Source organism: Lissotriton vulgaris, chromosome 2_1 (genome assembly GCF_964263255.1).
Source record: "Lissotriton vulgaris chromosome 2_1, aLisVul1.2, whole genome shotgun sequence".
Taxonomy (NCBI): Eukaryota; Metazoa; Chordata; class Amphibia; order Caudata; family Salamandridae; genus Lissotriton; species Lissotriton vulgaris.
In genome coordinates this window covers 49779514-49807439 of record NC_141687.1, presented here as the reverse complement: position 1 = coordinate 49807439, position 27926 = coordinate 49779514, and positions in this window count along the sequence as shown.

Below are 27926 nucleotides of genomic sequence, written 5' to 3'. Positions count from 1 at the left end.
GGCTAGCAGGGTGCGGCGTGTGGGCCCTTCAGAAGAGAGAGGCGCGCGAGTGGTGCTATTCCTGGAGCGGCCATACCCGCCTTGGGATTGGGTACCGAGGCGGGAAGAAGCACACCAGCCCCTGGGAACTGAGAGAGGCCCTGGCATTGCAGGGCCCAAATAGACCACGCGCAGACCTGGACAGTGGGTACTACTGGCAGGAAAAAAGAAACAGCTCAGCCTAAGAAGAAGACGGTCACCAACCCACACTATCAAGGAATACCAGGGAAGGGGCGCGGTGGCAGTGGTGTGGGCCCGGCTGGACGGCTCAGATTAACAACACAGCGCCCACAGGAGATAGATCCCCAGGGCGCCACGGGGGCAACACGAGGACCCACTAACAACACTGCGCAGCATATATCAGGGATCACCCGCAGTACGGAATAATGAGTGGGAGAGGGACGAGAGTGCAACAGGCCCCCAGATTGGACAAATTCGCATATACTAAAGACCCTCCGGACAACCTCAAAGGCAATATGTACCAAGCGATAGCCCGACCGACGACCAACCTGCGGATGCTGAAGGGGTCACCCTACAAGATGTAATTGCAGCCCTGAAAATAATGCAGTCCTCAATGGGCACAATATCCACAGCCATTTCTCTTATAAGGGCGGACTTCGCAAAAATGTCGGACCGCTTGATCGACATTGAGAAAACGACGACGGGACTAACGGCGGATACGGCGGACCTGAAGGAAAAAGTACAAACGCTGGAAGAAGATAATACCCTGCTAAAGGCTAAGCTTGATGAGCAAGAAGGTTGGTCCAATCGCAATAACGGACGCCTAGTGGGGGTGCCGGAGACGACCGGGGGCCCGGCCTTAGATCTTTTTGTAGAAGATCTCATCCAGAACCAACTTCAATCGAGGGGCCTATCTAACTATTTTTCGGTGGAACGGACTCATAGAGTGCCTGGAGGCAGGCCGCGTCCAGGAGCGGCGCCGCGTCCACTTTTGGCGCGCATCTTCAACTTTCGAGACCGAGACGCCATTTTACAGGCAGCACGTATTGGCCCACCGATAAAAATTGACAACGCTGAAGTCACTTTCTATCCTGACTACACGGCGGCAGTCGCACAGCAAAGGCGAAGTTTTGCAGAACTGAAAATAGAATTACGCGTCAAAGAATTAAAGTACTCAATGATTTTTCCAGCAAGATTACGCGTAGAATCAGAAAAGAAGACATGGTTCTTTGAGTCACCAGGGGACGCAAGAGACTGGCTCGAGGGCTGACGACCGGCCAGAGGACCCAGGAACAGAGACATGGGGCGGAATAACCGTTGACAAGACAGACGAGATACTAAAGGATGGCATATAGCGGAGAACTTTGAGCATTGGAAGTCTACGAACCCCGGAACATGAAACCTTTAAGACTTATATATGACTCTGGAACACTGAAATAATGTCGTTGGCACGCCTCATGGTTGGACGCTACAAATGGGGGGCGGGTTGCAACAATGAGTGCAGACACTGAGACGTACACTCGATGGGAGGTGTCAGGAGTAGGGACGGACGCTCCCGCAGGTAGGATTCAAAGAATTATAAGCAGCACTGTATGACCAGCACAAAGAGGGGGGCTTTAGAATGATCACGGAAGAATTACCCTCAAGAGCGAAGCTGTTTGTTGGGAATTGTAAGCACTCTGCTCAGTTGGGGTGGTGGATGGTTCTAGATCTGCCGGGCAGGGAGGCAGGGTGGGGGTATGGACCTTGAGTTCAGGGAAGGTTATTTGTTTATGTTACCAGTTGATTGTTCTACAATCTCTCCATGGAATCTTGCTAATGTTGGCACAGAATGTACACACACAACTTGGACAGATGGCGGTAGCGCTACCGTATATTGCGCACATAACATGCACCTCAGACCACACTATGCAGTGAATACGATGGATTTAATGCTTCCAAATTACACACGCTATGTCTCGCACTAGGAATCAACACACCAGCTCTCAGTCAATACGATCACAATGCCCCCCCCCCCCCCTGTCCATAATATCATGGAATGTAAATGGACTAGGACACAAGATCAAGAGGGGACTAGTATTGCAATATTTAAAGCGGAAAGGCCCTACCATAGCGTTACTCCAAGAGACACATTTAATGGGAACGGCCTGCAAAGCACTTGACTGTTGGGGTTTCAAAATGGTTGCTCACGCGGAGTTCACATCGGGGTCCCGAGGGGTCGGTATATTGGTACATAAGAACGCCCCGTTAGTGGTTAAAAAGATTTGGATTGATGATCAGGGACGATTTGCTGCATTGTCCTGCCAATGGGAGGGACGAATGTATAACATGGTCTCAGTATATACCCCCCGACACTTCACCAGGCAGCCTTTCAAGACCTTGGGAAACTCCTAATTGACCTTCCTGAGGGAGAACTGATCGTAGTTGGGGATAGACCGCAAGCCACCCAGGGAGGCAAACAGATACAATCAGGCCCTGAGGGAGTTTATGGACGCAATGGGTCTAACTGATATTTGGAGACTAAAACACCCCACAGAACACCAATACACTTTTCATTCAGGGGCACATAATAGCCTCTCCCGCATAGATTACATCCTGACTCTAGCGGTCACAGCTGAACGGGTAAGGGAGATCGTACATTTACCGAGAGGCATTTCTGATCACTCACCTTTGCAACTTATATACACTACTCAGCTCCCTGGGAGGCAGAGAGTCTACCCGCTCTACTCGGGATACCTAAAGAATCAGAAGATTGCCAAGGCCCTTGTCAGATCTACTAAACATTATTTCACTGAAAACACACAATCAGTAGATTTGCCATGCATTTTATGGGAGGCGTACAAGTCAGTAATTAGGGGTCAGGCCATATCGACCATTACAAGCCACAAACGAGAAAACAGGGAACATCTAGATACCCTAGAAGAAGCAGCGCAGAAGGTGGAGGTGGCGCATGCTGCAAATCCTACTGATACCACAGCACAAGACCTGACGTTAGCGTCCCAAGAATTTAGAGCTTATGCTTGGGAAATGACCAAAACAAGATACACTGATACCCTGCACAGAATATACGAACGGGGGGATAAAACTGGGAAAATGCTAGCATGGTTGGAGAAGAGGGAGAAGCCAAATAGATGGATTGCACAGTTGACATTAGAGGACGACACAGTAACGACTGAACCCCAAATCATAGTGGAGGAGCTGGCAACATATTACAAAAAGGTTTATACACCGCACGCCACAGCCACAGTAGAGGAAAACGTGCAATTCCTGCAAGATATAGTAATGCCTACACTGCCACTAAATGACATGCACGAACTAGAAGCAGATTTTACGGCCGAGGAATTGCGGACTGCGCTGAATGCACTCCACACGGGGAAAGCAATGGGACCTAATGGTCTGCCAGTAGAACTGTACAAAAGGGTGGCAGACACCATCATGCCACACTTACTTAATATGTATAACGAATGCCTAGAGCAAGGAATGCTACCCAGAGACCAAAGGTTAGCTAAGATGGTGGCAATTCACAAACCCGGTAAACCAGCGATGGCAACTCCCTCCTGCCATCCGATATCCCTAATAAACGCAGAGGCAAAATTGTTAGCTAAAGCACTGGCACTCTGACTACAGCCCCATCTTAAGTTACTGGTTCATCCAGACCAGTCTGGCTTCATGCCTGGTCGAAATACCTCCCTTAACTTACGCCGTCTGCATGGCGTACTGGCCCGGACGCCCGTGGTCCGAGAAGATGCAGCCATCATCTCATTAGACGCCACAATGGCGTTTGACCATGTGAAATGGGCCGTTCTGGAGATTAAGCAAGCTATTGCCCAGAGTTGCAGCATTGTTGCCGTCACGGTGTGGTCTGAATTTTTCAGTGACAAGTCAGTTGTCTTTTGGTCAGATAATATGTCAGTGGTGGAGGCGATTAATAGGCATGGGGTTTCCTGTAGCCGGGTCCTTAGACTTTTGAAACATCTGGTGTTGTTAGGTTTAAAGTTGAACATAGTATTTAGGGCTGTGCATATTCCAGGTCTTTCAAACCAGGCAGCTGATGCTTTGTCTTGCTGCAAGTTGCAGGAATTCTGAAAATTCCATCCACAAGCAGGCGACCAGATGACGGTGTTACCGATATCTCTGTGGAAGATTGGAGCCCCACTTTAGCCGGTCTTGTGGGAGGCTACCAGCAACAGTTTAAAACTTACAGGGCCTGTGTGAAGCGGCATGGGATTGTGGGCCTGTTTTCTTCCGAAGCTATATTTAGTTTTCTGCAAGCGCTGAGGACTCAGGGCAGACCGGTGTCATATGCGAGGGCTCACTTGGCTGCAATCAGTTTTTATGCGAAACTTAAAGGGGTTCAGGATGCAGGCATTTCATTCTTGGTCAGGAGAGCGTTAGCGGGTTGGGCCAGGCTAGAAAGCGTGAGGAGGGATAGCATAAGGCCGCTCGGTTTGCAAACCCTGGGGGATATATAGAAGTGAGCAAGATAGCCGATGGAGAAGGTGCTCTTTCTCGAGTGCTCTGGGGGTAAGGGATTGCCATCGACGTAAATCCCAAGTAAACCCAGCCCATCGAGCACAAATGATCAAATATATAGTTAATTCAACCTAAGGATTATCCCTGTACCTGCGTTCTGGAGTTTTCCGGACCCACAAGGCGGAGGATACAGATTCTGATCTCCTGCTCCGGATTACCTCAACATTATTACATTATGGTCGGGTCGCTTGTCTATCGTCTCACGTCTTACTATAATTGCCCTCGTCCCTGCCTTCTAAGACGCCGGCTTATTGTTATCAGGTACTCCTTCTACAACCAGAACCAGCGTGGAAGATACTTTAGAGGAAACAACTCCTTCTTCCCTCAGAGAGGACGCATCTACCGCAATCGTGGAGGTGGAAACAACCGGGCCAAGTTCCAAGGACAAGGAAATCAAGGTAAGAACCCCTCCTTCTGGTTCTTCCCTTCCAAAGGTAGGGGGGAGACTTGCTACTTTCAGCCAGAACTGGCTATCAATAACAAACGATGCATGGGTTCTAGAAACAGTGAAAGGTTTCAAGATAGATTTCGTCTCCTTCCCTCTCCAGACCTCACCCCCCAGGGAACTAGTTCTAAGCCGAGATCAGTCACCCCTAGTAGACGAGGAGATTCGCCAGATGTTGGAAAAAGGGGCAATTTTCATTGTATCCAACCCCGGCCCCAGCTTTGTAAGCACAATTTTCCTTGTGAAGAAAAAAGACAAAGGTTGGCGCCCCGTAATAAATCTCAGACACTTGAATTCCTTCCTCGTATACAGACATTTCAAGATGGAAGGTATCCACCTTTTGAGAGATATTCTTCAAAAGAAAGATTGGCTCATCAAGCTAGACCTGAAAGACGCTTACTTTACTGTCCCTATGGATATCGACTCCCAAAAATATCTGAGGTTTTTATGGAAAGGCGTAACCTACCAGTTTCGATGCCTTCCTTTCGGCCTTTCTTCGGCCCCTTGGTGTTTCACCAAGATTCTAAGACCGGTCGTTGCATCTCTAAGGAGAAGAGGAGTTCGTTTGATTATATATCTGGACGATATTCTATTGATGTCCCAGAGTCAAGAAGAACTTCTTCTCCACATGAGGTGGACTGTAGATCTCCTGGAGTCCTTAGGCTTCATTATCAATGTAGAAAAATCCGTCATGACTCCTTCTCAAGATCTAGAATTTCTAGGTTTTCAAGTGAACACGTCCTTAGCCCAACTCCAACTTCCCTCGAAGAAACTGACAAAAATAAAGAAAGAAGTCTCTTATGTTTTATCGAAAGATTTGGTCAGCTTGAGGGAACTAGCAAGAATAGTGGGTCTCTTATCATCATCTATCCAAGCGATCTCTCCAGGACCGCTTCACTACAGAGCCCTTCAGAGGTTGAAATCCACGGGCCTGAGGAAAGGCCTATGGTATTCAGACCACATTCCCTTATCTCCAGAAGCTCGGTCCGACCTCCTTTGGTGGCGGAACAACCTAGACAGTTGGAACGGGAAAGCCATATTCGGGAATACGCCGGACCATATCTTGGAATCCGATGCGAGCAATTTCGGCTGGGGTGCCAGATTGGGAGATTTGGAAACTGGTGGGAAATGGTCCCAGGAGGAACTATTTCTTCACATAAACTGTTTAGAGATGATGGCGAGTTTGAATGCTCTTATGAGTTTCAAATCAATTTTGATGAACAGCGTAGTCTTAATCAAATTAGACAACTTCACAGCCGTCTCCTACATCAATCGTTTAGGAGGAGCGAAGTCTGTTCTTCTAGCAGATCTGGCCAAGAAAATTTGGTATTTCTGCTGGGACCAGAAAATTACGCTGAGAGCAGAATTCCTTCCGGGCCACCTAAATACCAGGGCGGATTGGAACTCGAGGTTCCTCAGAGACGCAAGCGATTGGAAGTTGAATCCTCTGATTTTCAAGAAAATTCAAGACCTATGGGGTCCTTTCGAAGTAGACCTATTTGCCAGCAGACTCTCCTTCCAAATAGATCGCTACTTCAGCTGGAGACCAGACCCATTTGCCTCGGCAGTGGACGCTCTTCTCCAACCGTGGAGCAATCTCAATTGTTATGCCTTCCCCCCTTTCGCTCTAATCCAGAGAGTCTTACTGAAGGTTCGTTCAGAACAGTCCCGAATTGTCCTAGTTACTCCCTTTTGGAACTCCCAGGTCTGGTTTCCGAGTGTGATGGAATTAACCATGGAAATTCCCCGTTTTATCCCAGGGAACTTGGATCTCCTTCTGGGTCTAGAAGGAGACTTTCATCCTCTTCTCTTAGAAGGAAACATGAACCTTCTTGTTTGGAAGATTTCAGGGGTTCTACGAGATACTCAGGCCTTTCAGGGCAAGCTAAGAACCTTTTGGATGAATCATGGTCTCCCGGAACGAGGAGAAAATATACCAGTGCTTGGAAAAGATGGTGTGGTTGGTGCATGGAACGGAATTTGGATCCCGTGGAAGCACCTGTAGTGGATGTTGCTAATTTTTTAGCTGACCTTTTTAACTCAAACCTTTGTTATAGAACAGTCAACTGCTATAGGTCGGCAATTTCTGCAGGTCACTCCTTACTGAACGACTTTTCTATTGGTACCGATCCTTTGATTCGTAGAGTAATGAAAGGTATAAGACTTAAACGTCCTCCTAGGCCCAAATATAGTTCCTTGTGGAATGTTAATGTTATTTTTAATCTTTTTTCATCTTGGCCGGACAATTGTTTCCTTACAAGAAAACAATTGTCGATTAAACTAGCTACCTTACTTTGTTTAATCTCCTTCAGGAGAGTATCTGATGTTAAGGCTTTAGAAATTTGTAACAGGTTTTACTCTCCTGATGGAGTATTATTCGAGATTTGGAAAAGAACCAATCGCTACTTCAGATGGAGACCAGACCCATTTGCCTCGGCAGTGGACGCTCTTCTCCAACCGTGGAGCAATCTCAATTGTTATGCCTTCCCCCCTTTCGCTCTAATCCAGAGAGTCTTACTGAAGGTTCGTTCAGAACAGTCCCGAATTGTCCTAGTTACTCCCTTTTGGAACTCCCAGGTCTGGTTTCCGAGTGTGATGGAATTAACCATGGAAATTCCCCGTTTTATCCCAGGGAACTTGGATCTCCTTCTGGGTCTAGAAGGAGACTTTCATCCTCTTCTCTTAGAAGGAAACATGAACCTTCTTGTTTGGAAGATTTCAGGGGTTCTACGAGATACTCAGGCCTTTCAGGGCAAGCTAAGAACCTTTTGGATGAATCATGGTCTCCCGGAACGAGGAGAAAATATACCAGTGCTTGGAAAAGATGGTGTGGTTGGTGCATGGAACGGAATTTGGATCCCGTGGAAGCACCTGTAGTGGATGTTGCTAATTTTTTAGCGGACCTTTTTAACTCAAACCTTTGTTATAGAACAGTCAACTGCTATAGGTCGGCAATTTCTGCAGGTCACTCCTTACTGAACGACTTTTCTATTGGTACCGATCCTTTGATTCGTAGAGTAATGAAAGGTATAAGACTTAAACGTCCTCCTAGGCCCAAATGTAGTTCCTTGTGGAATGTTAATGTTATTTTTAATCTTTTTTCATCTTGGCCGGACAATTGTTTCCTTACAAGAAAACAATTGTCGATTAAACTAGCTACCTTACTTTGTTTAATCTCCTTCAGGAGAGTATCTGATGTTAAGGCTTTAGAAATTTGTAACAGGTTTTACTCTCCTGATGGAGTATTATTCGAGATTTGGAAAAGAACCAAGACCATGTCTGAAAACATATTTTACCCTTATTTTTTAGATTCTCCAAAACTGTGTGTTGTAAATTGCATGAAAGCGTATGATCAGAAAATGAGTATTTTTAGACCTTGTAATGAAAATCAATTGTTAATTTCTTTTATCAAACCTTATAAGGCGGTCTCTTCCGCGACAATTGCCAGGTGGGTAAGAACTGTCATGTTTGAAGCTGGAGTAGATTTATCGAAATTCGGCGCACACTCCTCTCGTGGCGCTATGGCAAGCAAGGTATTCTGGGGTGGGGGATCCCTTTCTGATATCCTGAAAGCAGCAGATTGGTCTAATGCATCAACTTTTGTTAAATTTTACCTTAAACCTGTCGAACATGTGAGTAATGTTGCTTTAAGAAGCTTTGAACTTGCATAATGTAGCCTCCGGTCTTGTAATGAAATGTCGATTCTCCAATTAGCATGCAGAGAGAATCTTGATTTCATTAAAGACAACGGAGGCTGACATTATCCCTCCCACCACTCCCTGGTGGATGTTTTACTTACTATATTCTTAAAATTTGTTTAATATGTCTTTGCATTTGATATTTCTTCCTTCCGGAACAAGTGTTATTCCTTGTGTTTTTTCCTTTTCAGATTCGACTTCTTTATGAACCTTTTAAGTGGACGTTGGAAGATTTTGAGTCTCAAGTCCTTTCCTTCGCAGCTCTAAGAGGATGTTTACTGGTTGCTAGGACACTTGTCTATGTCCTGTAGAATGTTTTATTTATGATGTAATGGTTACACTTTAAAGGGCTGCATATCTTGAGCAGCAATAAAAGTTATTGCATAATGTCAGCCTCCGTTGTCTTTAATGAAATCAAGATTCTCTCTGCATGCTAATTGGAGAATCGACATTACCTCGACAATCACACCCTGCCACGTCAAAGAGCCACAGACCATAAGCTGGACCCTTGGTTAATGCCCTCCTCGACCGGCATTATTCAGACCCGAGGTCTAGCAGGGCCGTGCTTCCGCTTCATCATGACGACTCCCGCCGACCCACTGGAAACCGCCCGCCTCGCCTCGGAGGTGCCCCCCGCATCTTGATGGGCACTGTGGCTTGACCGCCGGACCCCTGGAGATGCCCTCCTTGACCAGCTTTCTTCGGACCTGAGATCTAACGTGGCTGTGCTTCTGCCTCATTGTGACGACTCCCGCCGACCCACTGGAAAGCGCCCTGCCTCAGAGGTGCCCCCCCACATCCTGTTGGGCACTGTGGCTTCACCGTCGGGCTGACTGTCCTTGCGGGACCCACCTCCTATCAGAGATTCACCCGTCTGCAGGAACTCCATGACGGGGACGACCCTGCACAGTGGGAGCCGCCCACGACCGCGTCCCTCTGCTGTGGTCCCAAGCCGACGTCGCACCACAGGATAAAGGAGAGGGGACCCGCGACTCGACCGCTACAACTTGCTCTAGAGGGCTCCCGATAAACCTTGTCCATACGAGCTGCCTCATCACCCTATGGAGGGGCCTGCCGGCTCTGTTCTCCATGCTGTCGACTCAAACCAAACAAGGTAAGGGTGGGTCCCCGGAAATGCCCCGCCCGCAGCAGCAGTAATTGTGCCACTCCGTGCGTAATGCTGACTTTTCCCTGCATTTGAGGTACCGCATGCTGCATCCGGGTGCTCTCCTCCCTTTCCCCAGACATTTGGCACATCACCAGAAAATCACGTCGGAATCCCAAGCCTACTTCCTCCCTTCTCGACCTCCACATGGCTCCGCCCCCCCACCGGCACAAACCTCTTCAAAGCAGACAATGCAGCGCTCAACAAGGCACAGTTTACCCCCGACGTTTTTCCCACAAAACCTATCTCGCTAACACTTCCGGCGACCGAACATGTTACCTCTTCCTCTATCTATGATGGATCAGGGGATTATCGAACTCACAAGCTTCCATTTTAACTATCCCATTTCCAGCAACCCCCAACACTTGTTCTCTTTCTCTTTCTCTTTACCCTCCTCCTACTCTCTCACTGCCCTCTCCCCACAGATCACTTGTAATTGTAAGAGAACTGAGAGCAACTCCCTGCTATGGCGGCCATCTTCGACTGGTCTCCCGCGGACTTCTAACCCCTCTACCCCCTCCTACTTACTGCCCCATCTCCAACTCCAACCTCGCTGCCCCTCCCCCAGGTGAACCTAACCCTCCCAACAACCAAGCATAGTCGACTACCTCCAACGAGAGAAGCTGACTACAAGACTAGGCTACTTTTCCCCACCAAAACTATACTGAAACCCAACCTCCTCCAAAGCCCTTTATGGGACAGCCTTCCTGGTATGATATATGTGACCACACTCCTCCACTCTCAACCCTCCCCATCGAGATCAGACCTGGACCCAAAAATGCTTGAGATCTGTTCCATGCCCAACCTCTCTGGGGCCCCCATCCCCGCAGCTACCCGTCTACCTAGAAACCCCCTGCGTATCCCCCATCCTCTCTACCGCTTAAACAAAAAGATGTCAACCAACCGAAGTCCGCGTCAGACCACCCCATCAACCCCCACCCCCCACCTCTCTCCAACCTTGAACCCCACGGCCCCCACTCTTCTCCATCACCTACCCACCCAACCTCTCAGCTAACGCCACCAAAATCTTCAAACACATTCTACTCAAGCAACACCCTGAAACACTAATAGCCAACCTTTACCATAACTTCTCCAAAGGCAAGACTAAGACAGACCTCATCTTCTACACCACTCATCAGGCCAAATGGAGAAATAACCTAGCTAACCATCCGCGAGTTACCAAAACTACACACACCCCCCCCCCAAGGCCAAAAACGAATTATCTCCAAGTCTTCTCCCTTCAGAATCAACACCACCATACCTTTATACAGAAATGGCAAAGTCATGGTCCAAGCCAACGACTACAACCTGCACCAATTTGAACTCGCCTTCCCCAAGTTGCGAAACTCCATCCTGGCCCCTCCCAACTGCCCCCCCCCTTCCCATCTCGCCCCCCAGACTCCAACCCAAGAAAGACCGGTCATAAATCCTTCCCCAAGCCCTCAACTACCTAACTCCACAGACCTGCCCCCACCCCAAGGTCGGATTCCTCTCTACCCCCACTCCCATCACCCCAACCACACCTCCTACCCTGAGACTCTGCTCCCTGCCCCACCCCCTCACACCTCCCAATATATCTACCCCAATCCCCCTACTCACATTACCAGGAACACCCACCTAACCAACGCCCAACCCTCAGACAAAACTACACCAATACTCTCAAGAAACACCCTCCACAATCCCCCCACCACCGCCTATCAGAAGACGCATGCCTCTCCACTTCCTCTAACCCTAACAACCCTTGACCCTCCTGTCCCAACCTACACCCGCAACCAAATCTGCCCCCAATCCCTCCCCCATACCTTAACAACCCTCAAACCTCCTGTCCCAACCAACAGCCTCAGTCGAATATGCCGTCTCCAACCGCACCTCTCCCCCTATCCCTTACCCTGAGACAATGGAGGTAAAAACTGAACGCCTCACACGCACAGAAAAACAACTCAACACCCTCTTACCTATGATCCCGACTCACCTCATAACCATAACTGAAAACCTATCCCTTCTCCACAGCCAAATCAGCACAATCATGCAGGCCATAAACAAATTCCTTCTCAACACCACGCGCCCTCCTCCCCGCCTAACACTCAATACTCCCCTCCCTCATAAACACCAGTGAGCCACCTCAACAGCCTAATCACCTGGCGACCAGCTGGTGCTCCTCCCCTCGCAATACCCAATCTCTCAGACCAAGAAGAACAAACGCTGATATTTCTCTGAAAGAGGCAACAACACTCGCTAAAACCTACGACCCCTGAACAACCCAAACGACCCCTTCCATCATCCAGGTAATTTATTTATTTATTTATTTATTCAAAGTTTTATATAGCGCGAACAAGATCCTTACAGATATCAGAGCGCTTCACAATGACAGGGTAGGGGCAGTAGGAATGAACAGAGGTAATGGGAGCAATGTAGTAGTCACTAACATGATAGGATAATAATAAAATACATAAAACATATCAATATACAGTCAGGTGAACAGATAATAAAACGGCACAAGTCATTGATCCCAATTACAGAGGTGTTCAGGTACACCTTGGGTGTGTGGCAGGCTTATACCAGTGTTTTAGTATAGAGAGCGCACTGAGTGAGGGCATCGGGAGGGTGAATCAGTGACCCAATGTGTCTCATATATTGGTCGGTAGGAAGAAAGTAGCGTAGTACTGTCACCATCAGGTAGAGGTATAGTGCCAAAGGACAAGGTGAGCATTGATACAAGGCAATGTAGAGTCTCTGATCCCCCACCTATAAGGTTCAGGAGATCTTGGCCAGAAGGATGGTTTTCACCTCTTTCTTGAAGAGTGCAGCGGAGGAGATACGCCTAGTTTCAGGCGGGAGCGCATTCCAGATCCTGGGTGCCATTCCTGAGAAGGAGCGCTTGTAGGTTTTCTCTTTCCTGAATCTACGGGGTTTCAGAGTAGATTTTTTGAGCTTCTATTGGACCTCGAACCTCCTGATATGGACAATTTTTGAGCGAGGTAGTTGGGTGCATTGTGGTGCACGGCCGCGTGTGTCATAACTGCAATTTTTAGTTGTATTCTGGCTTCAAAAGGCAGCCATTTTAGGGACTTTAAATCTGGGGAAATATGCGAATGTTTTCTTGAGCCAGTAATGAGTCTTGCGGCAGCGTTCAGGGAGGCTCTTAAGGGTGCTGTTGTGGATAGCGGGAGTCCGCTGAGGGTCACAATTCCGTAGTCGATTCGAGGGATGACTAACGCTTGTACAGCAGTTTGGAAGTCTTCAGTCGGGAGGAAGGGTTTGATTTTCCTCAGTGTGTTGATTTGGAAATTAGCTGCTTTTGTGGCTTTGCTGATGTGTTGCTGCATGTTGAGCTTGGCGTCCAGTGTGATGCCTAGGGATTTCGCTGAGTCCACGATGGTGGGTTGGACATTGAGTGCTGTTAGGTTGTTGAGCCATGTTTGGGTGGTGGAAATTTTCGCCGGGGGTGAGATGAGAAGGAACTCAGTTTTCAGAGCATTTAGTTTGAGGTGATTATCGGCTAGCCAAGATTGAGTGTTAATAAGCGTGGAATTCAGATGTTTGATATCTTCCGGAGATTGAAGCTTTAGGTACAGTTGTGTGTCGTCGGCGTACATATGGAATTGGACATTAGAAGCTTGGAGCAAGGTGGCGAGCGGTTCCATGACGAGGTTGAACAAAGTGGGGGAGAGGGAGGATCCTTGTGGAACACCTAGATCTGCAGGCACAGGTGAAGATAGGTGCGTGTATCAAGAGGGAGAGAGAGGACCAGATAGCTAGTCCAGATCCCCGGTTTATATGTAGATTAATCAAAAAGAGACTAGCTATGGGATGGGGTGGTATGATGTTTACATTGTAAAGATCATGGTGACTCAGGTAAGTTTTGTTGGTCAGGGGTGGCACCCATTGGGTGTCTTAAGAAAGCCCTCACCCACCTAACCGCTGACGGAGGCCCTATTAATAAAGTCTTTTACCCTCCGGGTACAGGGACCCCCGCCAAGCCGTTTTAAACTCACCTTCTTAACATCCCTCACCGCACACACAGTGACATACCTGCTCCGCTGTATTCAGGCGTCGTAGCACACCCGGGACACGCTAGGTGTCACTGGGTGGGCCCGATGATGAAGCATGCCACCAACTAGGTTGGTGGGTGAGGGCTTTCTTAAGACACCCAATGGGTGCCACCCCTGACCAACAAAACTTACCTGAGTCACCATGATCTTTACAATGTAAACATCATACCACCCCATCCCATAGCTAGTCTCTTTTTGATTAATCTACAGGTGAAGATAGCACATTATCGATCTTGAACTTCTGAGACCGGTTGTGTAGGAAGGACGAAAACCATTTGAGAACCGTTCCCGATAGACCCATTCTAGTGCTTAGCAGCTCCAGCAGGTTCTCATGTTTGACCGTGTCAAATGCTGACGAGAGGTCAAGAAGGATGAGGAGACAGGACTCATTGCGATCAAGAATTTGGAGGGCGTCATCAATTATGTGTGTCATAGCTGTTTCCGTGCTATGTTTCGCTCGGAATCCTGATTGATGAGAATTGAGGAGGTCAAATTGGTCAATGTGTCTTGTTAGTTGGAGTTGGACACATTTCTCCAGCAGTTTGGCCAGGGTGGGGATATTGGTGATGGGTCGGTAATTATTTAGGTCAGTCGGATCAGCTGTAGGTTTCTTGAGTATAGGTGTGACTTGCCCCACCTTGAGGGAGTCCGGAATGAGGCCTTGTTGCAGGGAGCAGTTGATGATTTTGGTCCAGAGAGGGAGGAGCAAGGGGATGAAGTCTTTTACAGCATTAGCAGGTAGAGGGTCTGTGTGGTGGTTAGAGGGCTTCAATGTGCAGAGCAGTTTGTGTATTGTTTCTTCCGAGTAGGTATCGAAGTACTGCCAGGAAGCCATGTTTTTAGGTTGAGTGTTAGCCCTTCTTGTGTGGTTGGGGAATCGGCTTACATCCATGATGAGGTCATTTCTTATGTTGTCAGTCTTTAGCTTAAAGAAAGCAGAGAAGTCTTCACAGTGTGGGGTGTCGCTTGTTGTGCTACTTGATTGTAGGGGTTGTGCCTTTGTTTGGGTTTTGATTAGTTCGAAGAGTTTTCTTGGCCTGTTTTTTGCTTGGTCCAATTGGCGGCTGAAGAAGTCCAATTTTGTTCGCTTTATTTTCCTGAAGTAGGCATTTCTCTTGTTTTTGAGCCTTTTGAGGTGCAGTGCTGAGGGGTCCGCTCTCCAGGTGCGCTCTGCCATTCGCATCGAACGCCTGTCGTCATTGAGTCTGTCGTCATACCAGGGGTTAGAAGTTTTGGTGGAGACTCTCTTCAGTTGCAGTGGGGCGACTTCATTGACTAATGTATTCATAGATTCAAGGTAGTGGTCAGTCAGTGATTGAACATCCGAGGCACCTGAAGGGGGAAGGAGGAGATTGCTGATGTGGGGAGGCAGAGTAGAGGCGTTGAGATTCTTCATGTCCCTTTTCCATGTTTTGGATTTGATTGGTTGAGTCGGGTTAGGTTTAACTTTTTCATTGATAAAGAATGTGATAATGTGGTGATCTGACCAGTCGCAGGGTAGAATCGTCTCCAGTTGTGTAGAATTCTCTTTGGCAATGATGAGATCAAGTATCGCGCCTTTGTTGTGTGTTGGTCTATCACATATTTGGGTGAGGTCAAGTGCATTAAGGAAAGTTTTGAGACTATTTACCACAGAGTCTTTCTGGTCGTTCCAGTGGAGATTGAAGTCACCCAGGTAGACTTGGGTGATCTGCCGACCGGCATTGGAAGTGATCATGTCCATGAGTTGTTGGGTGAATATGAGATTGTCACCAGGCGGGTGATAGATGAGATGTAGAGCACAAACTTGTTTGCCCTCGCTGGTAATGTCGAAGCAGAGGAGTTCACAGGAGGAGAGGGGGGGGAGGTGACTTTAGTAACGGAGAGGTTGCTTTTAAAAATGCATGCAATTCCCCCGCCAGTAATCACCGGAATAAGTAGCGACAACAACCAACCTAGGTTCGCAAGACTTCCCTCCCAGCACACAACCATTCCCCAAGTTCCCCCTCCTCCCAAATCCATTCCAACAGCGGCAAGGTAAACGGCATTCTTATACACTGCAGAACCGCAGCCAAGCACGCAATAGAGCTGGCTGATGCCATACTGAGTCACGACATTGACATCGTGTTCCTCACCGAAACCTGGCTCAATGAAACATCATACCCGCTCCTTGACCTCCTAGTCCCCCCTGGCTTCTCCATCATTAAAAAAGACAGAATAGACCAACGCGGTGGCGGCTTTGCCATCATCCATAAGAACAACATCGATATAGTTGAAATCAAAACCCACTCCTTCTCAACCTTTGAATACCTCAACACCAACATAACACGTCAAAACAACAAAGTAACAAAATGCCATCCAATCTACCACCCCCCAGGAAATTCTCCTGCCTTCAGAGAACAAATATCTGACCTACTAACACAGTGCTCCCTAGCCAACTACGACAACATCATTCTGGGTGACTTCAACCTCCCCTGGAATAACGAAAAGTCACTAAATGAAATCCTTCTCACAAATGAGCTCACCCAACACTGCAAGGGTCGAACCCACAACAAGGGCTCTACCTTATATGCAATCATAGCCAAAAGCGAAACTATAACCATCAATACCATTCTCCCAACCGTCTGGTCAGACCACCACATCATTTTTTTCAACATCAATCAAACAGCAGCTCCACCAATCAAAACACAAATTACCTATCAAAGGAGCAGAAACCTTAAGGACATCCCCCTCCCTGTCCTTGAAGAAACCATAACATCACTCTTCCCAACCTGTACAGACAACCTCAACACAGTTGAGCTCACAACACTGTACAACAGGACAATGACAACTGCCCTTGACCAACTAGCCCCCCTGAAACTGAAAAGAGTCAGAGACATCCCCTCCCAGGCCTGGTTTAATAATGACCTCAACTCCGAAAGAAGAAAAGTAAGAGCCCCTTAGAGACTCTGGAGAAGGTACTCATCCACAACCAACCTCTCCCAACTGAGGAAAGAACGCAGCAATTAAAAAAACACATAATCGGGGCCGTGGCTAGCATTCTGCCAAGATGGTCGCAGCTTAACGGAGCTCCGAGGCCATCGGGGTCTTCACTTCGATATCCAGACACTTATCCTGACCGAAAGCAGTGCTGCGCTTTAGAATCTCCTGTAAGGAAGACTCAGACACAGGAAGAGCCGATCTGGAACACTGAACTCCCCAAAATCGCCGAGTTAGACCTCCAAGAACATTGCGGCCTACAGCAGGCGCCGGAGCCGGGGCTTCAAGTTTGCAGCGGACCCGGGAGCGCGACGCGAAGCAAGGCGGTAAGATCGCCGATTGCCGGGGATACAGCCTGATCAGTGACTGGCCGTTCTACCAGGCCTTAAATATACTGCGGCCATGCGGTGGGGGCTCCTGCACGCAACTGGTGGAACAAATATCAATTCCAACGGCGGTGGGGAGAATTCCGCGCGCAATTGCACTGCAGGAATTACAAGTCTGAACCACGGCCTCAGACTACCGGCTAGCGGGGTGCGGCGTGTGGGCCCTTCAGAAGAGAGAGGCGCGCGAGTGGTGCGATTTCTGGAGCGGCCATACCCGCCTTGGGATTGGGTACCGAGGCAGGAAGAAGCACACCAGCCCCTGGGAACTGAGAGAGGCCCCGGCATTGCAGGGCCCAAATAGACCACGCGCAGACCTGGACAGTGGGTACTACTGGCAGGAAAAAAGAAACAGCTCAGCCTAAGAAGAAGACGGTCACCAACCCACACTATCAAGGAATACCAGGGAAGGGGCGCAGTGGCAGTGGCGTGGGCCCGGCTGAACGGCTCAGATTAACAACACAGCGCCCACAGGAGATAGATCCCCAGGGCGCCACGGGGGCAACACGAGGACCCACTAACAACACTGCGCAGCACATATCAGGGATCACCCGCAGTACGGAATAATGAGTGGGAGAGGGACGAGAGTGCAACAGGCCCCCAGATTGGACAAATTTGCATATACTAAAGACCCTCCGGACAACCTCAAAGGCAATATGTACCAAGCGATAGCCCGACCGACCGACCAACCTGCGGATGCTGAAGGGGTCACCCTACAAATGTAATTGCAGCCCTGAAAATATTGCAGTCCTCAATGGGCACAATATCCACAGCCATTTCTCTTATAAGGGCGGACTTCGCAAAAATGTCGGACCGCTTGATCGACATTGAGAAAACGATGACGGGACTAACGGCGGATACGGCGGACCTGAAGGAAAAAGTACAAACGCTGGAAGAAGATAATACCCTGCTAAAGGCTAAACTTGATGAGCAAGAAGGTTGGTCCAATCGCAATAACGGACGCCTAGTGGGGGTGCCGGAGACGACCGGGGGCCCGGCCTTAGATCCTTTTGTAGAAGATCTCATCCAGAACCAACTTCAATCGAGGGGCCCACCATCTAACTATTTTTCGGTGGAACGGACTCATAGAGTGCCTGGAGGCAGGCCGCGTCCAGGAGCGGCGCCGCGTCCACTTTTGGCGCGCATCTTCAACTTTCGAGACCGAGACGCCATTTTACAGGCAGCACGTATTGGCCCACCGATAAAAATTGACAACGCTAAAGTCACTTTCTATCCTGACTACACGGCGGCAGCCGCACAGCAAAGGGGAAGTTTTGCAGAACTGAAAAAAGAATTACGCGTCAAAGAATTAAAGTACTCAATGATTTTTCCAGCAAGATTACGCGTAGAATCAGAAAAGAAGACATGGTTCTTTGAGTCACCAGGGGATGCAAGAGACTGGCTCGAGGGCTGACGACCGGCCAGAGGACCCAGGAACAGAGACATGGGGCGGAATAACCGTTGACAAGACAGACGAGATACGAAAGGATGGCATATAGCGGAGAACTTTGAGCATTGGAAGTCTACGAACCCCGGAACACGAAACCTTCAAGACTTATATATGACTCTGGAACACTGAAATAATGTCGTTGGCACGCCTCACGGTTGGACGCTACAAATGGGGGGCGGGTTGCAACAATGAGTGCAGACACTGAGACGTACACTCGATGGGAGGTGTCAGGAGTAGGGACGGACGCTCCCGCAGGTAGGATTCAACGGATTATAAGCAGCACTGTATGACCAGCACAAAGAGGGGGGCTTTAGAATGATCACGGAAGAATTACCCTCAAGAGCGAAGCTGTTTGTTGGGAATTGTAAGCACTCTGCTCAGTTGGGGTGGTGGATGGTTCTAGATCTGCCGGGCAGGGAGGCAGGGTGGGGGTATGGACCTTGAGTTCAGGGAAGGTTATTTGTTTATGTTACCAGTTGATTGTTCTACAATCTCTCCATGGAATCTTGCTAATGTTGGCACAGAATGTACACACACAACTTGGACAGATGGCGGTAGCGCTACCGTATATTGCGCACATAACATGCACCTCAGACCACACTATGCAGTGAATACAATGGATTTAATGCTTCCAAATTAGACACGCTATGTCTCGCACTAGGAATCAACACACCAGCTCTCAGTCATCACGATCACAATGCCCCCCCCCCTGTCCATAATATCGTGGAATGTAAATGGACTAGGACACAAGATCAAGAGGGGACTAGTATTGCAATATTTAAAGCGGAAAGGCCCTACCATAGCGTTACTCCAAGAGACACATTTAATGGGAACGGCCTGCAAAGCACTTGACTGTTGGGGTTTCAAAATGGTTGCTCACGCGGAGTTCACATCGGGGTCCCGAGGGGTCGGTATATTGGTACATAAGAACGCCCCGTTAGTGGTTAAAAAGATTTGGATTGATGATCAGGGACGGTTTGCTGCATTGTCCTGCCAATGGGAGGGACGAATGTATAACATGGTCTCAGTATATACCCCCCGACACTTCACCAGGCAGCCTTTCAAGACCTTGGGAAACTCCTAATTGACCTTCCTGAGGGAGAACTGATCGTAGGTGGGGATAGACCGCAAGCCACCCAGGGAGGCAAACAGATACAATCAGGCCCTGAGGGAGTTTATGGACGCAATGGGTCTAACTAATATTTGGAGACTAAAACACCCCACAGAACACCAATACACTTTTCATTCAGGGGCACATAATAGCCTCTCCCGCATAGATTACATCCTGACTTTAGCGGTCACAGCTGAACGGGTAAGGGAGATCGTACATTTACCGAGAGGCATTTCTGATCACTCACCTTTGCAACTTATATACACTACTCAGCTCCCCGGGAGGCAGAGAGTCTACCCGCTCTACTCGGGATACCTAAAGAATCAGAAGATTGCCAAGGCCCTTGTCAGATCTACTAAACATTATTTCACTGAAAACACACAATCAGTAGATTTGCCATGCATTTTATGGGAGGCGTACAAGTCAGCAATTAGGGGTCAGGCCATATCAACTATTACAAGCCACAAACGAGAAAACAGGGAACATCTAGATACCCTAGAAGAAGCAGCGCAGAAGGCGGAGGTGGGGCATGCTGCAAATCCTACTGATACCACAGCACAAGACCTGACGTTAGCGTCCCAAGAATTTAGAGCTTATGCGTGGGAAGTGGCCAAAACATGATACACTGATACCCTGCACAGAATATACGAACTGGAGGATAAAACTGGAAAAATGCTAGCATGGTTGGAGAAGAGGGAGAAGGCGAATAGATGGATTGCACAGTTGACATTAGAGGACGACACAGTAACGACTGAACCCCAAATCATAGTGGAGGAGCTTGCAACATATTACAAAAAGGTTTATACACCGCACGCCACAGCCACAATAGAGGAAAACGTGCAATTCCTGCAAGATATAGTAATGCCTACACTGCCACTAAATGACATGCACGAACTAGAAGCAGATTTTACGGCCGAGGAATTGCGGACTGCGCTGAATGCACTCCACACGGGGAAAGCAATGGGACCTAATGGTCTGCCAGTAGAACTGTACAAAAGGATGTCAGACACCATCATGCCACACTTACTTAATATGTATAACGAATGCCTAGAGCAAGGAATGCTACCCAGAGACCAAAGGTTAGCTAAGATCGTGGCAATTCACAAACCCGGTAAACCAGCGACGGCAACTTCCACCTACCGTCCGATATCCCTAATAAACGCTGAGGCAAAATTGTTAGCTAAAGCACTGGCACTCTGACTACAGCCCCATCTTAAGTTACTGGTTCATCCAGACCAGTCTGGCTTAATGCCTGGTCGAAATACCTCCCTTAACTTACGCTGTCTGCACGGCGTACTGGCCCGGACGCCCATGGTCCGAGAGGATGCGGCCATCCTCTCATTAGACGTCACGATGGCGTTTGACCATGTGGAATGGCCGTTCCTATTCGCGGTACTTCGATAGATGGGGTTTGGCCCAAAATTCTGTGGTTGGATTAAATTGCTATACACAGCACCCCTAGCACAAGTGGTAGCGAATGGCCGCATATCAAGGGAATTCACATTGGGGAGGGGGACGAAGCAAGGCTGCCCTCTGTCTCCCCTCCTCTTTGCCCTGGTACTAGAACCACTCGCGGCATGGATACGGCAAGCTCCTTCGGTCCACGGGATAAAATTGGAGGCAGATTGGGAAGACCAGATATCGCTCTACGCGGACGACGTATTAATATATATAACGACCCTGACAGAGTCTCTGGAAGCCCTACTCGACATCCTTACAGAGTACGGGACAATGTCCGAATGCACTATTAATTGGACAAAATCACTGCTCTATATTTTGCATTGCCCTATACCCAGACTTCCTCCGGGCTGCGAACTATAAATCTTGACCAGATGATTCAAATATTTGGGAATATATGTCACCCCACAAGACCCTATATTTATGGAGGAAAACCTGATGAGACCCCTAACGAGGCTCAAAGCGGATATTAAACACTGGAGATCCCTTCCGCTGACAATGCTGGGACGAGCTGCACTATTCAAAATGCTGACACTCCCTAGATTCCTCTATGCGCTCCAAAATACCCCATTTCAGGTTCCCCTCTCCTACTTTCAGCCAATTGAAGCAGAAGTCTCATTGCTGCTCTGGGACGGTAAACCAGCCCGCATAGTGCAACACAAACTAGTGCGTAGCTGGTATGACTGGGGAAATGTTAAATTGTATTATTGGGTCTCGCAACTAATGGTAATAAACCAATGGATTCATGTTCCGCAGGATGAACCAGCATTCAGACTAGACAGAAATCTGCTACCCGCAGACCGTTTAATGAAGGCCCTCTACACCAACAAGAGGCGACACAAGCTCACAGGGCCGACAGCACACATGGTTAAAATTTGGCACACTGCACAAAGGGTGCTAGGTTGGGAAGGTGTACTGACACTAGCCACCCCACTATGGGAGACTCGTCGTTTGGGTACCCTGGCGAACACAAAAGGATTTAGACAGTGGGACCTCATAGGTATTTCCAAAATCGGTGATCTCTGTGTAAAGGGAGAGATCCTTACCTTTGCAAGTCTACAAGAAAAGTATGGGATGGCAGACACTGAACTCTATCGCTTTGGCCAAATTAAACACGCACTTCAGAGCGCGATCCCCCTAGGCGACAAATTAGCAGAATCTTCCCCCCCTAGAAGACAGTCTACTGACGGACTACATGGACAAAAAAGCCATATCACAGACCTACCGTGAACTAATTAATAATCAACCTGACCCCATGGTGACACTGCAGAGGAAATGACAAACAGACTTAGGGGACCTAGAGGACTCAGACTGGATGGATGCACTGGTATCGGCCCGTGAGGCGGCAATTCCATCTAGATTAAAAAACGTATACAGCTCAAAGTACTACATCGCGTCTATTACCCAGCACCACCTTGCACAAACTCGGGCGCACACTCGATTCGCTCTGCCTCAGAGGCTGCAGGCAAATAGGAACATTTTATCATATAATATGGGAATGTCCCAACATTGAGGCATACTGGGAAAGAGTAATGAATGAGATCTCAGAGGTGGGTAAGGCCGAGGTCCAGCGAGACCCCAGATGCTGTCTATTGAATATTTGCAAAAACCAAAGTTGATGGACAGAATGCAGAACAATGTCATACATTCACCCCAGTACAGAGATCTGGGCCTAAATCCATCGTTTTTTTGCACTCCACACCACCCCAGTTCAAACATGGCCATATGCAAATCAGTCTGAACCTGTGCCTCATGGGAACAGTCCAGCCCGAACTGCCAAGCCAGGCCTTTCCTGGACCAGAAACAAGCTTCCGAGGACCGGTTTCTGGCATTCCAGCCGTCTTCAGCCCGGCTTGCTTGAATCCAGTGGTGTGGAGAGCCTGGGACTCACGTCTGAGCATACCCATCCCACTCGGGTGACAAATGCAAAAACAACAGTTGATGGACAGAATGCAGAACAATGTCATACATTCACCCCAGTACAGAGATCTGGGCCTAAATCCATCGTTTTTAGCACTCCACACCACCCCAGTTCAAACATGCCCATATGCAAATCAGTCTGACCCTGTGCCTCATGGGAACAGTCCAGCCGGAACTGCCAAGCCATGCCTTCCCTGGACCGGAAACAAGCTTCCGAGGACCGGTTTCTGGCATTACAGCTGTCTTCAGCCCGGCTTGCTTGAATCCAGTGGTGTGGAGAGCATGGGACTCACGTCTGAGCATACCCATCCCACTCGGGGTGACAAATGCAAAAACCACAGTTGATGGACAGAATGCAGAACAATGTCATACATTCACCCCAGTACAGAGATCTGGGCCTAAATCCATCGTTTTTAGCACTCCACACCACCCCAGTTCAAACATGCCCATATGCAAATCAGTCTGACCCTGTGCCTCATGGGAACAGTCCAGCCGGAACTGCCAAGCCATGCCTTCCCTGGACCGGAAACAAGCTTCCGAGGACCGGTTTCTGGCATTACAGCCGTCTTCAGACCGGCTTGCTTGAATCCAGTGGTGTGGAGAGCATGGGACTCACGTCTGAGCATACCCATCCCACTCGGGGTGACAAATGCAAAAACCACAGTTGATGGACAGAATTCAGAACAATGTTATACATTCACCCCAGTACAGAGATCTGGGCCTAAATCCATCGTTTTTTTGCACTCCACACCACCCCAGTTCAAACATGGCCATATGCAAATCAGTCTGACCCTGTGCCTCATGGGAACAGTCCAGCCCGAACTGCCAAGCCATGCCTTCCCTGGACCGTAAACATGCTTCAGAGGACCGGTTTCTGGCATTCCAGCCGTCTTCAGCCCGGCTTGCTTGAATCCAGTGGTGGGGAGAGCATGGGACTCACGTCTGAGCATACCCATCCCACTCGGGGTGACAAATGCAAAAACCACAGTTGATGGACAGAATTCAGAACAATGTTATACATTCACCCCAGTACAGAGATCTGGGCCTAAATCCATCGTTTTTTTGCACTCCACACCACCCCAGTTCAAACATGGCCATATGCAAATCAGTCTGACCCTGTGCCTCATGGGAACAGTGCAGCCCGAACTGCCAAGCCATGCCTTCCCTGGACCGTAAACATGCTTCCGAGGACCGGTTTCTGGCATTCCAGCCGTCTTCAGCCCGGCTTGCTTGAATCCAGTGGTGTGGAGAGCATGGGACTCACGTCTGAGCATACCCATCCCACTCGGGTGACAAATGCAAAAACCACAGTTGATGGACAGAATGCAGAACACTGTCATATATTCACCCCAGTACAGAGATCTGGGCCTAAATTCATCGTTTTTTTGCACTCCACACCACCCCAGTTCAAACATGGCCATATGCAAATCAGTCTGACCCTGTGCCTCATGGGAACAGTCCAGCCGGAACTGCCAAGTCATGCCTTCTCTGGACCGGAAACAAGCTTCTGAGGACCGGTTTCTGGCATTCCAGCCATCTTCAGCCCGGCTTGCTTGAATCCAGTGGTGTGGCGAGCATGGGACTCACGTCTGAGCATACCGATCCCACTCGGGGTGACAAATGCAAAAACCACAGTTGATGGACAGAATGCAGAACAATGTCATACATTCACCCCAGTACAGAGATCTGGGCCTAAATCCATCGTTTTTTTGCACTCCACACAACCCCAGTTCAAACATGCCCATATGCAAATCAGTCTGACCCTGTGCCTCATGGGAACAGTCCAGTCTGAACTGCCAAGCCATGCCTTCCCTGAACCGGAAGCAAGCTTCCAAGGACTGGTATCTGCCATTCCAGCCGTCTTCAGCCCAGCTTGCTTGAATCCAGTGGTGTGGAGAGCATGGGACTCACGTCTGAGCATACCCGTGCCACTCGGGGTGACAAATGCAAAAACCACAGTTGATGGACAGAATATTTGGCAATCTACTGACCTAAGCCTGGCATTGCAGACCTGGGCTACACTCGGAATGACGATCGCAAAGCACAACATTGCACGGAAATGGGGATCCAGGGTTATACCCACACGGCAGCAATGGGAACATGACATGGACGTCGCCATGGTGGAAGAAAGAGCAGTGTACACACACAGAGGGTGTCCTAAAAAATGGTCTAGAGTATGGTGGAAATGGAGTGACTTCCGAGGAAATATCTGTGAACCTCCGCAAATGACATCTACTCCGGAAGACAGTCCATGAATATAGAGGGGGACCAGTAGACTGGGCAATGAGCAAGACTGAAAAATCAAAAACTCGATGTTCGACACCTCACCCTCAACTCGAGGTGTCCCTCAAGGCTCAGTCCTCTCCCCCACACTCTTCAGCATATACATGGAAACGCTCACTACCATTCTAAAACAAGGAAGCATCACCTACCACCTCTATGCTGACGACATCCAGCTCTACCTCGAGATCTCCTCCCTCAATGACATCCTCCGTCTCAACTCCATTCTTTCAAAAGTAGAAAACTGGCTGACACTCAACCACCTCAAACTCAACCAAGAAAAAAACGAAATCCTTGTCTTCTCCTGTGACCATGTGGGCTGTGTGTGTTTTAGCTGTACCCGTAAGTGTGGCATTTCCATAGTCAAGTCTGGACAGAACTAGATATTGGGTTGCGATTTTTAGGTCTTTGGGGTTTTGAAAGGTTTGATTTTTATGAGGAGTTATAGGTTGTAGGGGGTGCCTTTTGCTGTGAATTTAATGAGGGAGCTCATGATGAGCGGTGTATGACTGGGTGCACCGACAGAGCCGTACGTGGGTCCTAGCACTGGAATAGAGGTGCACTGATGGAGCTGTATATGGGTCCTAGCACTGGAATAGAGGTGCACTGACGGAGCCGTACGTGGGTCCTAGCACTGGAATAGAGGTGCACTGATGGAGCTGCATATGGGTCCTAGCACTGGAATAGAGGTGCACTGATGGAGCCGTATGTGGGTCCTAGCACTGGAATAGAGGTGCACTGATGGAGCTGTATGTGCGTCCTAGCACTGGAATAGAGGTGCACTGACGGAGCCGTATGTGGGTCCTTGAACTGGAATAGAGGTGCACTGACGGAGCTGTATGTGGGTCCTAGTACTGGAATAGCCGTGGTTGCTGTGGAGCGGTGCATGGCTGGGTGCAGGTGAGGGCTGATCTGAATCATAAGGTTCCTGCTCATTGGCATTCGGCACTGGGGCTTTTTCCGGTTAAAGACAAAAAAAGCGCATTCTTGCAAAAATGTGCGTCGCTGGTTGTAATGAAATAAAAACTGCGAACACTTTCCGTGTCCGCGCTCCTGCCATACTCGTCCAGGCCCAAATTTACTAATACGTTCCACTGGGTTTGCGTTACTTTAGTAGCTCAAACCCGATGGAAAGTGTTGTATTGGAATTTAGTATTCAACACAATTCATGATGTGCGCTTGATAGTTTCACAAAGTAACACAAAGTTGTGCGATGCTTCACTTTCCATTACTTTGCGCCAAGGGAGCATTCCATGGTTGTCAGGCGGGCGTACAACCATCCTACCTACAAACATTTGTAGACAGGGATTTCCTTCAAACCTTATGCCTCCTCGAGGCAGGCGATATCAGAGAACAGTTGGCACTTGTCCTCAATGTTTTCCCGCCCTCCATGAGTGCTCCATTCTACAGCTCATACACCAAGCAGGACACGTGTTACAGGATAGTTGCTGTGCTGGAGGTGCCTCTGCGATGCACCCATCTCTGCACTCTGGTGCAAGGGTGTGCGTCATTGACGCACCTCAGCCTAAAACGCGCCGGCGCAGGGAGAGAGGAAGACGGTGCGAGATCTCCGTAGATACGGCTCTGTTCTGCTCTCTCCATCTCTACTTCAGTTGCTGGGTTCCATGAATGTATCCTGCGTAGGGGGCCCAACTGTTGGGAAAGCATTGACGAGATTCTGTTTGATTTAACCGGTAGTATCACACCTGGAGTAGAGCATGTAGGAGGCTGGCTCAGTCTGTGGGGGGGCAGTGTGCACTGAGTCCAGGCAGCCCTTCGCCACAGTACAGTGGTCACTCATAGCCGAAGCTCTCAAGGGGTAGCTGTGGAGAGCAGCTTAGGCTTATTCAGGAGGGTGTAAAGCGGGTACATTAACACTCGGTCAGTCAGTAAAGCTTACACACAAGAGAGAACCACACCACTGTTTTTAGAAAATACCTTGTATTTATTATTTATTCACCAACACTAATTCTTCCTTAGTATATCTCCTACCTGGAGATACACAATAGAATATACTTCTGGACATGTAAGTAAAGCATATAAAACACATGGGCTCCTATGGGGGGCCAAACCATAAACTAAGAAAATGGAATGCGAGGTATGTACCCCAACGAGACAACCCCCCATGGATCGGTAGACCAGGTGAAGCAAGAAACCACCAAGGGTAAGTAGGTAGAAGTCCCAAGGTGCCCGGGTGCAGAGGTGTTACACAGGGTCAGTGTCTATAGGATAACATACGGAAGCTGCGGTTGGATTTTTATGGATTCAGGACCCTTCCCAAAGGACCCAGAGGAAACCTGTTGGAACTAGGAAGGTTGGAGGACACCCCCACCCGTAGATACCCAGAGAACTAGGATACGTGTTGTCAGAACTGCCCGTTGCAGTCAATGGAGGATCTCAACTGTTTGGCAGCTACCGGGTCTCATGGACCAGGTCGGTAGAATCCAAATGTGGATTCTGATCAAGACGGACC